A 14,245-nucleotide genomic window follows, 5' to 3' on the forward strand; every position below is an offset into this window, starting at 1 on the left:
TATTAACTTTGGAGAAGAAATAAAAATATTGTACCCCTTCGCAAAAAGTGCAATATTGTCTATGCTATCAAATCATTTTGTATACTGCTTTTCTATTTCACAGAAGGGAAAATTAGATTGAAAGAGGAGGGGTGGTAGGGACAACAAGATGCCACAGAGGATAGAGAACCAACCCTGGAGTCTGGAGGACCTGAATTCAAATCCTTAATCAGACACTTAACAATTCCTGGCTGTGTGACACTGAGCAATTCACTTGAACCCAATTGCCAGTGCAAAAGGGAAAAAAAGGAGTAGAATACAGAAATGACTTTGATGTCAAAACAAGGTTTATTAATCAAACTTAAAATAAGTTACATGTATATAAATACTCTATAGTTTATAAACCCCAATCCTTACAACCATCCTGTGAGGTAAATAATGAAATTATTGTGGAGCTGAGAAGGGCTAAATGATATTTAAAGTCACATCTAGTAAGTGTTGACAATGAAGTTTGAATCCACTACTTTTTTCCCAAAATCCCAAATCCCAAATGCCAAATCTAGCACTTTTTCCACTATAATTTATCATTTATAATTTTGTTGAAATTCCCAGGCAATCCAAATATAATGGTTTTTGGATCAGCAATATACTTTACATATAGTCTCGGAAATGTCCTTTACATAAATTAAGATGAGACAATCATCTATTATGATAGCTTTAAAATCAAATTTAGTATTAAAACTGTTAGATATTAGTCAGAAGCAACTACAATAATCCTGGATATAAAAATTTTAAATGCAAGGTGCCAAGATGAACTTGCTAGGTATCTTGGCAATCTAGCACTGCAATATGAGAATTAATGGAAGGTCCTGATTTTTCTTTTGTGTTCAGAATTCTAAACAGCCCCTGCAATGAACATTGAACTGGTTCATGTATTCATATACACCCTGTGTACTTTTTCGTACACACTCTCTCTGTGTCTCTCTCACTTACCTTTTTTCTTTTCTCTCTCCATTCTCTCTCTGCCATTTTCAATTTGGGGAGCTTAACTAGGATGTAGAAATAAAATTATAAAACCATTACAAAAGAACTCATTATTAGTGACAATGATGCTCTTAGGATTGTCTGACCATAAAATGATATATTTTTAAGCATTTAATTTCTTTAGAGACATTTTTGGGTTAACCTGAAATGCTCAGGTCACAAAACTGATTAGCCTTTAATCCCTAGGAAACAAAGATGCTAAGTGAAATGGCTAGATAGATTATCTGGGTATTTCTACTACTGAACATGGAAGACTTGGTGGCTGCACAGACCAGGCTTCCTATCCAGGACTTCTTCCTTAGAAAGGAAATATAGCCTACTTAAAAGCTTTGCTGTACACACACCATCTTCCCTTAGAGCTTAGGTTTTACTAGGTCATTCAGAGGCTGGCTGCTAAGTACATTTTCTGGGCAGTCATATTGATTCTTTTTATCCTTTTTATTCTTGACCAAGCCTGGCTTTTTCTCCTTGGCTTACGAAATCTCTTTCTGTAGGTAACTTTGTTTGGTTAAGCCATGTTCATTTTCAAAATCTGTTCTTTATCCTCTTGTTTCAGACCTTTCTGGACATTTTTTTTGCCACCTACAGTCACACTGGGCTAATCACTCTCCTTCCTCCTGAGATTTCTGGGTCTGGTGAGATAACAATGAGAAAATCATGTCCAGAGGTCAGCAAAGGATAATGCTAATATTGTGCCACCAAGGACTGTATTTGAGTGTCTCTGGCTATTGAAAAGTACCGTTTAATTCATGTTCTTAGAAAGTCATATCCTATCTGAAATATATTTAAGAGCTTGGTACTTTAAAGGAATTTAATGAGAAATGCTTTTAGGTAAGGAAGACTCCCTCCCTAATGTAACAGATGTACAAATCTGGTTTATGACCTCAGAAAGCATTTAGTTTACCATTTTATAGATGAGAATATCGAGTCCCATAGAAGTTAAGTGATTTGTCCAAGGTAATATATTTTATAAGTAATAGAGTCAGGAGTTTAGAATTCAGAGCTTGTTATGTAGGCTATTTTAAGGTAACTTATTTTAAGGTAGATTGTATTAATGTTACCATTTATTCTTAAATATGAATTCCCAAGATAAAAAAGATTAAGTCACTTACTGAAAAGCATATAGCTCTGTGTATGTGTGCACATATATATATATATAAACATAAATGCATATATTATTCATGTATGTATGTATATATGCACTATTGCAATATCTGAGGATACGTTTTTAAAATCTACTTGTAGTTATTGTCAGGACTATTCAGAGACTAATAAGTATATTGGATCTGTGAGAGTAAATGCTCCCAAATTTAAGTCTGTTCTAGTGAACTCTCTGAAGATAATTTTAGGTGTCAGACATAGAACAGTAAAAGATGATTCTATTAAGTCATTCCCACACCAGTCCAAGAGGTGTTGAAGGAAGAATTGAGCAAACTGTAGAAGCTGATATCTTTATGTTGTCTCTTCTTTATTTGCTGGATCACCACATTCTGATGTCTGAAGTAAGGAAAGCCTCGCACCTTGGGATGGAGAAATGAGCTTGATTAACAGTTAGTTTGCAACTCAGAAACTAAACCTAAGACAGCTCATTATTGCTTACCTTTCTCCCTCGTTACATGACCTGTGCCTGTATTCTCTATCAACACAGCCTCGTAATCACAGTCATTCAGGCAGCAACCCAAAGGGGCCCAACTGACCATCAGGGGAATGATGGTTGGTTGCACACACACCAAATGTAGATATAGAATAAAATATTCACATACTCTAGGGCATCCTAACTGTGCCATTGTGTAACTCCTCAGAGCCTCATTTAGCTCCTACTCCTGCGTCTTGTCCATAAAACTCTCAGTTGCCATGTGCTGATTGGCTCAAAGAGGACACTAGAATTACCAACATTTTCCTACCTAAATATATTCTTTATCTCAGGTACTGTAAAGATGGAAGATATTGAAGGCATCTCTGGCATTTATTCCTATAGGAGATCCTTCTGCCCTTTCTTCCTTGTTATTCTGTATCATTATCAAGTAGAGGAGGGCATAACCATGTATAGTAAGTAGCCTTTGGTGAGCATTAAGGGCCAATGCTGTTCCCCAGAGGGTGTAAGAGCACATTTTGGTGCTCTTTGGTATAAGAGCCCATTCTTCACAAATAATTTCCATTATCCAGTCATTTTTAGAGCCGTCTGGAATATCAACTGCCTCTTCTAATCTGTCCTGAACCTCAAACTCATACCCTTAAATCATCGCTAATTCCAGTGCAACTGTTATATTGATGTTCTTTATTATTGCTGCCAGCTCAAATACCAAATTCTCATCCAAGGTTTCACTTTGTACTCTGATGCTACTCTATCTGGTTCAAGGGCAAGGACCATGACTTAAATCCAAATCATTCTGGCTCTCATTAATTGACAAACAATAAGACCCAGACCAAGCCCCACTTAGTCACTGTTAGGGCCCAGATGGGCTCCAAGTGAATGTAAATAGTAATTGTTTCTATTTTGGCCAGAATTCCTGAGGGTCTTCTTCTCCCAGACTGATTTTTCCCCTTTGACTAGATAAAAGAAACAATTGTCTGCCTCATTTCTTACCTAGTCTTAATCATTTATTAGACATTGCTTCAGTCAAACTGAAATCTGTTTTAAAAAAAACCCTTTGCTTAAAAAAGTGACTTTACCCACACCCCACACCCATCTCCAGTAGTCCTGTTCTATATCTTGTCACTGGTCCCAGATGGCTGCAGAGGAAAAAGTGAGACTGGTGACCTTGCACAGCCCTTTCTCACTTAAATCCAATTCACATGTCACAGCATCACTTCCCTGGTGTCATGGGCTTCTTCAAAAGTAAGGACAGACAACAACAACCTGCCCAATTATATTTCCTGCATCAGCCCCTAAAATACACTTTCCAATATATTCCATATACAATCCTTGGAGATTGCAAGGTATAATACCTCAATTAGAAATCATAAGATCAGGATTGTAATTCCAGCTCTTCCACAGACTAGTTGTATGATCTTATGCAATCATTTTCGCACTCTGGACCTCAGAGTGTTCTGTAACTCAGCTGTTCTGTAAAATTAAAACAATAAACTAATTATTCTCTAATATTTTATTCCATTTTAATTCTGTGCTCTACATTCTTCATAAAGGAATGCCTCATGCATCCAGAATTTCATTAGTTTCGTGACTGTATTTTTTTTTGTTTCTTTAAAAGGGCAATATACTCCTCAAGTTCTATTTGTTTTCCGTATTACAGTAGATATACAATAAGTGGGCATCAAATTGAATTAGGCTGAACTAAAATAATTCCTTAATTTATCTATTTTGTAAATATAGGTTTTCATAAATCAAATTGGCTCACATTTGATGATACCCTTCATGGATGCATGTAATATATTTACCTTCTAATGGTAAAGAATTAATGTTGGGCAGATCTCTGTCCGTGCCAGTGGGCATTAGCCAACCTCTCCTCCTTCATCCTTCCAGGGTGGCTCAGAGTGAAAAACTTATCCTCACAATGAGCTGATCACTAAAAATCCATCTTCACATCCATAATAAAGGATCAGGATAAATTACTCTTCTGTCAGGGAAAGTTTATAAATCACTAAGGGAAAGGATTTTGGCAGCTGAAATCACTTTCAGGAATCTGTCTGATATACATCCAACAGCCAGAGCCTCATTTTGACCATTACTAACTGGTATGCAGCTCTTTCTTTACATCATAATACCGGCCCTAGCTACATAATTCCAGAGCTGTCCTTTAATGAGTGACATAGTAAAATTTCAGTGGTAAAGATTTGTCTTCACCTATTCTATGGCATGATATAGTTGGAAAGATATTTACATTCAAACTCTGACATTTACTAACTTCTTGTGGCTATGGACTATTTAGTCTTCTCTTTCTGTGCCTTTATTTCCTCATTTCTACTTCACAAAGTTATTGTTTAATAAACCTGGAAATATTTATTGTGACAGGAGAAGGTGCTCTCCTCTGTATGTGGGTCTACTTAACAGTAAAGACTAGGGTCCCCCCATAAGACATCTCTGTTTAACTGGCAAAGTTCTGAACCAATCTCTAGCTCTCAATGAGCAATCTGCCCCTCATTACCTGGTTACATCTTTTTGTGGGTTGTTACTACTTTTTGTTTTTTAATCTACTTCAGGGGTTCTTAATCTTTTATTTATGTAATTAGACCCTTTGTCAATTTGATGAAATCTAAGACTCCCTGCTCAGAATGAGGTTTTTAAATGCATAAAATTAAACACATAGGAAACAAATTATATTGAAAGAGTTGTCAAGATATTAAAAAATAAATTTTTGGATCTCTTGAAATCTGTTCTTGGACTCCAGGTTAGAAGCCCTGGTCTATGGGTAAGTATGGATTATTCAAATAAATCAAGGCTTGGATACCCAGCTTTCTTTAGGATAAATTCCTTTCCTCATTTCTTACTTAGCTGTGTGCATGTGTTTGTATTTGGTTATTATTCAGACTACTACAAATTAACACAAGCATGTAGATCAATGAGTCTTCCACCTCACCTTGTTCTGGTGTGGATCTCTGATGCTACTTCCTCTGAAATTCTAATGAGGGAAGCTAGGTACTACATAATATAAATGTCAATTATTATTATTTCCCCAAAATTAGGCTTCCCTTCAACTAAATTCCATATGCCTGATGCTGAACAAGGTTCCTCCCATTACAAAACAAATCCAATTAAAAAAACATTTATTAAAGGTCTATTATGTAAATAGGGCTATGCTAAATATTAGAAGAAAGTAAATCAGATATAGTCTCTTTGATTACAATATAATGGGACTCCACAATAGATATACAGGTGTCCATAATTCAAAATGAAACATGGGAAGTACATTGGAGAGGTATAAACAAATCATTCTTTGAGAACAGAGGAAGGAAAGATACTGACTACAATTTATTTGTTTTGAGAATTGGATATGACTATGAATGGTAATCTTTGACCCAACATCAATGCTGTTCATCATCTAGCCCCAGCAGTTTCATCTTTTAGGAAGTCTTTATATTTCCTCAAAAGTCCACTTTCCCTTTATAGGTAGCTTAGGGACAAAATTGGTTATAAATTTAATTTCTCTGGTATCTTATTCAATCAAGAAATATCCATTTGTTTTCCTCTCATAATGAAAGGCAGCGCAGTATAGGAGATAAGATTGCTTTACTTGAATTCAGAAATAAAGGGTTGAATTCCTACCTCTGACATTTACTAGTAGTAATCATGGGTACTTGTATTGACCCTTGGGCAAGCCACTTATCGAGTTCTACTCTTATTTTCCTCATATATAAAATTATGGTACTGGACTCTATAATTAATTTTTAGGTCCCTTCTAATTCTCAATCTAATATCTTATAGGAAGTTAGGTGGTATAGTTGGACCTAAAGTCAGGAAAACTTTGAGTTCAAATTAAACCTCAGATATGTATTGACTGTGTGACCCTATACAAGTCACTTTACCTTTGTCTACCTCTGTTTTTTTATCTGCAAAATAGTAATAATAATAGTATGTCCCTTCTAGTATTGTTTTGAGGTTAAGATGAGATAATATTTGCAAAGCACTTTGTGAACCTTATAGGCTTATGTCAATACTAGTTGTTCTTATTCTTATTCTTATTCTCACTCTTATTTGTGCAAGTCTCTCTTTGTCCACTCATAAGGCCACCACTCAGATCTGAAATGAACAAATAAGGTAGTCCATGATAATTTTGTTCCTTCAAAGGGAGAATTATAAAATAATAGATAGCCAAGTAACTATGGATCTCACACACAGTAAATTCTTCAAACTTTCAAATTGAGTTTAATGTGTATCTATTGAAACTGTATCCCAAAATCTATAAGCTACTCCCTTGGGATTTGTTAGCACTTTTAGTAGAGTAATTCATATAGACTAGTTTAAGAATTATAAACATTTTCACAAAGTCCTTATTTGAATACCAATTTGTCTACATTTGAGACTGATACATTAAGACATGCATGTTTCAAAGATCCCAAGAGAATCAACAATCCCCCAAAATTGATGTATTTAAGTATGATTGTATGCATCTCAGTTTGATGACCCTGAAAATGTTAGGACCTATATTTCCTTTATCTTGCTATGTGGCATGGGCTTGTGAATGACTAAAGAGGAATTAAACTTACTTTAACTCAAATCCCTGAACCACTCTAATCCTGACTCTTCTTATCTTAAAATGAGGGAGCTAAATATGATCTACAAAGTCCCTTTCAAGTTAAATATTATACAAGTCTAAAAATATTTTTGGTTGTATTTATAGACTAAACATTTGGATATTGGGGTCCCATTGGCCTAAGAATTTGAATGGTATCACATATACAATACAGGGATGATCCAGCCAGTATGAGAAAACAGTTGATTGTACTAATAGTTCCATCAGGTTATTTAATATTCCAGAGAACAGAAAGGAAAATGATTATTGAGTGATCTGTTATCTATATTAGCTTACCTTGGATGCAAAGGAACATAGGTGAAAAAGAACATTTGATAAGAATAAATTGTTTATAAAAGGCCAGAACAATTAGGATATCTTTTGGGAGAGGTATAGTTGTGTGTGTGTGCTTGTGTATAAAATTATATAATTAACCAAAAAAAAAAAAAAGCTTCATAGATACAGACTGGCAGAGATGTAAATATATAAAACAAGGGGAAAAATCTGGGAGATTTAGTAGACTGAAAGGTCAATATGAATCAACAGTGGAGTGTAACAGACCAAAGAAACCTTAATGTTATCTTGGATGGCATTATTAGATGCACAGTATCTAGAATGAAAGAAGTAATTATTTTATATTTTCTATCCTGATGAAAAAATATCTGGAGGACTGCAATCATTTACATGAATCTTATTTTCAAAAGGATATAGAGCGTCTGTAGTGTGTCAGTGGAAAAGTAAACAGGATCATGAGAAAATTGAAAAAAAAAAAAGGAAATAAGATCAATTGAAGGAACTATGATTGTTTATCCAGGAGAACAGAACTTAGGGAGGACATTTTTACATATTCAAATAGTTTGTTATAACAAAATTCTTAACCATGAAAGGTGTTCAAGAGTGAAATAAACCTCCTTTGAAAGGAGTTAGTCCTTCTCACCAAGTCTTCAGGTAAATTCTCAGTGTCTACTTGTCAGCAGTATTGTGAAGAAAATTTTAAATAGTTACTCATCGAACTAGATGGTCTCTGAAGTCTCTTCAGGATAATTCTCTAAGTCGATTGGTTGCCAGTAGGTTACATAGTGTAACAACCATTGTATCTGATCCAAGCCCCTCTCTCTATGGATGATAATATCTTAATGCAAAGATGGAATTTATAGATATCTCTTTCAATCTAGGCCCATGGTTTATGTAGGTCTGATGCATGGATTCTTCAATTATCAGAACTAAGAACTTGTAGTTAGATTCACCAAGATACTGCTTTCTGAATTGCACCAGGTAGGAGAGAAGAAGCTTTCCCATGTCCATTCCTAAGAAAAGGATTCTATTATCAATGTAATACTGGGTTTGTGTCATGTTAAGGATGGTGTGTGATAACCTACTAAATGACTAACTTTGAACCAGCAAAAGTCTTCTATAATGGGAGAAAATGCCTCAAAAATTTTGTGATCTTTCTTTGGAAAACTGAAGAACAGAGTGTCTTATAAAAACAGCTTATATTTGACTTCAAGACCTACATCTCCTACCCTAATAGTTTTTCTAGTAGATTGTATTACCACTCCAGTATGTGTAATTATTTTTCAAAGCCCAATTCAAATCATATCTATTCACTGGCACCATCTTTGATCACCCAAACCCACAGTGATTTCTTCTTCCCTTGATATCTTCTAACACTAACTATAACACTAATTTTTTCTTGATATAGATTGCATTGTATAGGTTTTGTCATCACTTTTCTAAGGCCTTTAATACCTCATAGGAATCAAAGAGCCAAATTAGAATTCTGTCATTGTAGCAGACTTGAATTTCTATCCAGAATTTTTCTGGTTCTCTTTATCCTAGATTTTTTTTAAATGAGAAATTATTATTCTTTCTCCTCAGTAATGAGTATAATGAAAAAATAATCTCTACCTCTATTCATAATTTTAAGTAGACTTCCTCCCCTTTGCCTTCAAAACACAAACTCTCTCAAGGGTTAGTCAATTTTGGGGAGGCAGAAATAATCTATAGATTATGTAATGCTTCTTATATATAATATATAATCAATATAAGACATATAAGTTATTTTATATTTATTACATAATCTATGGATTATATAATCCTCATATTGATTTCAACTTTCATCTAACACAACACTCTTGCCTTTTCTATGTAAAAAACACTGGCTTTTGTCAGCTACTTCTAATAGAAGCAAAAGTAACAGCTGAAGCTCTCCTTCTAAAGCAGAAGTTGAGTGAGGTTGGGGATAGTTTTTAGGCCTGTGAACATGGGTAGGGAAAAAATACATCTTTATTTTCACTAACCTCTAATTGAAATTTAGTATTTCCTTTTATTGGAAATTTAGACAATAAGGTGTTACTCTGAGAAGGGATTGGTAGATATCACCAGATTGCCAAAGTGAAGTTTCCTCTTAACCTCTATAAAATGTTTGGTTCAGCAATTGGACAGCTCCATGTCTTCTCTGCATCACCTATGAAAAGTACTCCAGCCATCCTCTTTGTTTTGACTCTTATGGCTCCAATTTTTGGTTTTATGAAATTTCTTAAAATTATATTTGGGAGAGGGAGCCTATAGGAGTGCTTCTTCTCTCTTTCCTACTCTCCCCCCAACCTGGCAGGACTCAGGTCCACTGATTGGACCCAGAGTTTGACTCAATTTAAATGTGGTTTGCTCTATACTGTGTGAGATCTTAGGTAATGCAAGACTATTTCCTCATCTGTAAAAATGAAGGTAAGTTATCTCTAAGGACCCTTCTAGCTCTAAGGCTATGATGCTATGATCCCTTATTTATACTCCCCTGATGACAGACCCTCTATGAAGCTGAAGTGTGGAGTCAATTACCATTTCCTTGCAATACATAAACTCAGGAAGGAAAGAGCCAAAAAAGCCATGAAATTCTTATGTTCCCAAAGGACACTTAAGATTTTAAATTTCCAAAAGTGATGCCATATTATATGCCATATTCCCATAAGGCAGATATGCAAACTAAATCCTAATGATGATTCTATATTGCAACTACATGTAAGCACTTTAGAAGCCAAGAACATGTTTTATTTGTCTTTGTCTCTTCCATAGTAATTAGTACAGCACCTTGTCCACATAGTAGGTTCAATAGATACTTACTGATATGTAGATAAATCTTATTCTTAGAAATACTATTATTGCGCATAGTAAACATATACATACTATTTCCAAAATAATGCAATTTCCCTTTGGGGGGGTGGGAGAAGATGAATTACATTTTCCCCATTGCTTTAAGAAGAAAACAATGTAATGAGTTTAGAGGGATATAATAGAGCCACAAGAGGGTTATTTTCATCCTGGTATAGGGCACTGGGGAAATACCCTTCATTCAAAAAGAATTCAGTATTTTGCTTTGATCAGTGGCTAACAAGCAGACAGACACTACCTGCTTTTGTATATTTCTAATCAAAACAAGAGACATTATAGATGCAGCTGTATTGCTAGAAGTGAGTTAAATATCTGAAGGAAGCTGAACTGGATAGTGTTCAGGAATATGCCATTCAGTTTTCTACTTTCAAAGAGTTTAAGGTGCTTTTTTTCTTTTTAAGTAAAAGTAGGCCTTGAAAAAAAGTGTTTTTTCCTTATTTTTCCATTAAAAAATACAGTACCATTTTCCAACATTGATTTTATTCCAATTTGCATTTATAGACATAGCTTCCTTTCTAATAAGATATTTTACATACAAAATTAGCATTTGCCCATCCCTATTTCATGATACTTTAAAGAGATTACAAATTAATAGCTTATAAAAAGAGCCATTTGTGTAGAGTTTTAAATCCTGAACCCTATGGGTCATAACCAGAAAAAAAGCTTCACTATTTCCCCAATCTGTGTCTGCTAAGACTAGACTGGAGCAGAAAACAGATTATCCACTCTCATCCAGGTGCATGGACCTCTCTAATCTTGAGAAGAAATCCTTGCATAAACCATCTTTTAGCCAATCATAGACTAAGCTCAGGTACCTAATGTAATATGACCAGCTGACATGAATTTCTACTTCCTCCACACCTGCAGGTGTATATTATGTAAACAGAGAAGCTGCAATCACCGGTCCTCAATGTACAGGAAAAACTCAGTGAACAGGAAAAGCTGTTTATATACAAACTCCTTTGTATGGGCACTTAGTCCTTGAGTAGGAGCATAATTATTGGTGATTAAAACTTGGAACTGCTAGGGGCCCACATAAAATATGTTTCAGACAGTGAAAGGGACATAATTACAAATATTTCTATTCCACAGGAACAGGAATATAATAAACTTTCAATTATCTGCTAATGAGTTCTCATCCTTAAGGCTTCAATGGCATTTCACATTTGTAAAGTGCTGCTTACTTTGAAAATTGGTGCTGTGGTCCCTTGTGTACTACCTAGCTGTTGCCTGCTACCATCCCCTACATTCAATTTGAAAACTTCTGAGCTAGGTACAAGAGGGTCCAATTGTCAGTATTAAAGTCATAACCTGAGAACTCCATTTCCATGATTAGGAATAAGATAGGGATATAGAAGATCATTCAATACTCAGGATTTCACCACTGGTCTCATCTCTGACCTCCCTTCCAAGTCCCAGGCTTTGTAATTCTGATTCTTAAAGGAACTCTAATTCTATCTCACTACTGAGTGGGTGGAAATTCCTTGTTAAAGCCTTTTTTCTAGTCTTTCTTCTTCTTCCCCTTCCTCCCACCTTTTATTCTCCTCCTCTTTCCTCTTTCCTCTTTGTCTCTCTCTCTCTCTCTCTCTCTCTCTTCTTCCCTCTTCATTTTCCTTTCTTCCTTAATTCCTTTCAGAATTAAAAATACTTTCATTATGACTAGATATTTCCATCTGAAAATTACCCACATCTTTTTCATTTTAACCTAGCTCATGAAAGAGAAATAAAGTGATTGATCTGGGAATCATTGTGACACTTGCATTTCTAAGAATCTCAGAGAATCAGTATGGACATATCCATTAGTCATATTCACAAGCTACCATTGATCTTGGGAAGGGAAGCACAAGTCAAGCACTTTAGAAGTTCATTACTACATTCCAAACTAAATTCACAGCAGAAATTAAACTTGTGGATCAGATTAAACTCTTTTATCTCCCTGAATACAGATTTTTCCCCCTGAATCTCTGAAAACATCGTTATGCCAAGATGTTAATAGAGAAATGTAGAATAGTCTGGATGGGTAGGAGATTTAATTGAAAACAGCTTCTCATTTGGGCCCATGTTATAATCATTCCATCTTGTCCATTTTGGAATGAGGTACCTTTGAGGAAATACCAGAGTTGTATGATGTAAAAACATATTGTTCATAATTAAATTGTGGATCAATAAAATAATAAAAACAAAAGGCTGAAGTTAAGATTGCTATTGATTGTTCATCTTTAAGTGAGGAATTATTTTCTTCAGTAACTGGTAAATCAGAATAGATCATGTCAGGTGTGGGATTCTATTGTTCTTGAGAATCTGTTCTGTATACTTGCAAATAATGGGTGAATTTTTTTTAGTTCACAATCTTTGAAATTCTATATCCATACACTTAAAGAAGTATCATACATATCAAGAGTAAAGGAGACTATTCCCCTGGCTCACATCCCACTCCTTCAATAATCCTGGATCTCTTCTAATTTTAGTGGAACAGAAGTAATCTAATTCTGCATAAGGTGGGCTATTGTTAGGTCCATATAATGTGGCAATCATGCTTATAGATAAATTGGAAAGGATTTTGGAGGTCAGTCTAATTGAACCCCATTATTTACAGATGGAGGTAAATGACTTTACCAAGATAACATGTAGCAAGTAAAAGAACCAGGATTTATCACCAGATCCTCTTACTCCAAATCTAGCAAATACTTCCATGAACTGGAAAAAGAATAGATGAAAAGCAAAATGTCTACTTAGTAGAAACCAATCAAAGAATTAGGAAATCTGGATTCCTGCTGCAATGCCACAATTCACTAGGTAATCTTTGGCATGGGTTTAGTCTGAAGAATGAGGGGTTGAACTAGATGATCTCTAAGGGCAATATCAGCTCTAAAACTCTATGTTTTTAGGCTGCTGAGTAAATGTGGTTAGGTACTGTGTATTATATTTATTTCCTTTCTTTTCATGGAAAGGCAGTGTAACATAATGGAACATGTACTTAGAGTCAGGAGATGAGAGTTCTTGCTTAAGCTTGTTGGTTTTTTTTGTTGTTGTTGTTGTTATTGTTGTTGAAGGGGGAAGGGAACTGTTCTCTTACTGAAACTGTGGTCCCTTTAAGAAACTGTATTTCCTTTTGATCTGTGATTCCTTTCAGAGTCTCAGTTCCTCCTGCAGAAGGCATATCCCCCCAGATAAATTATCTTTTGAGGATGCCAGAGCCTTTGATTCAATTATAAATCTCGGTCAAAAAGTGCCCTTTAAAGTGTTGTTAATTCTAGTAGGAGATCTGGGCTGAAAACTGATAAGAATCTAAGCCTGGGAACCCTGGTTCCTGAAGCCCCAAGACTCCTTAAAAAGGGCAGGATCTGGACTAGCTCCTTGCAGATGGCCCATGCACTTTGCTAGGACCTTGCCTGCTGATTCTTTCAGCGTAAACCTCCATTTCCCTCATAGGTCTTTGCCACTGTAGAAGTCAGTCTCTTGGCAAAATAAATTTCTATCAACAATAAACTTTCATTTTGCAATTAATAATTCAGGAATAAGTGAATTCTTTCACTTTAAACCTGTATCCAATTAAGGGGATATTTTAACAACTCTATTATTGTCACTAACCTAGTGACCACCAGGAATTGAGAGCATTCAAATCTCGTCAGTTGTTGTTATTTTTTTTTTCAGTCACATCTAACTCTTTGTGATTCCATTTGGGGTTTTGTTAGAAAAGATACTGGAATGGTTTGCCATTTTTCTTCTCTAACTCATTTTACATATGAGGAAACTGAGGCAAACAGAGTTAAGTGGCTTACTCAGGGTCACAAGCCATTAAGTATTTGAAGTTAGATTTTGATTCTGGAAAATGAGTCTTTCTGACCCAGCACTCCATCTAT

General features: G+C 35.2%; 1 protein-coding gene and 1 long non-coding RNA gene across 2 annotated transcripts in view; one reads left to right on the forward strand and one right to left on the reverse strand.

The window, feature by feature from the left end:
* CLSTN2 (calsyntenin 2) overlaps window positions 1-14,245 on the forward strand; it is a 548,572-nt gene that overhangs the window by 325,650 nt on the left and 208,677 nt on the right. The window lies entirely within an intron of this gene.
* On the reverse strand, window positions 2,198-4,903 carry LOC116422392. Its single transcript, XR_004233007.1, has 3 exons — window positions 4,423-4,903; window positions 3,973-4,090; window positions 2,198-2,543 (listed from the first exon to the last, which is right to left on the reverse strand). It is a non-coding gene; the product is annotated as an uncharacterized LOC116422392 (long non-coding RNA).

Source organism: Sarcophilus harrisii, chromosome 3, assembly GCF_902635505.1.
Source record: "Sarcophilus harrisii chromosome 3, mSarHar1.11, whole genome shotgun sequence".
In the NCBI taxonomy this organism is placed as follows: Eukaryota; Metazoa; Chordata; class Mammalia; order Dasyuromorphia; family Dasyuridae; genus Sarcophilus; species Sarcophilus harrisii.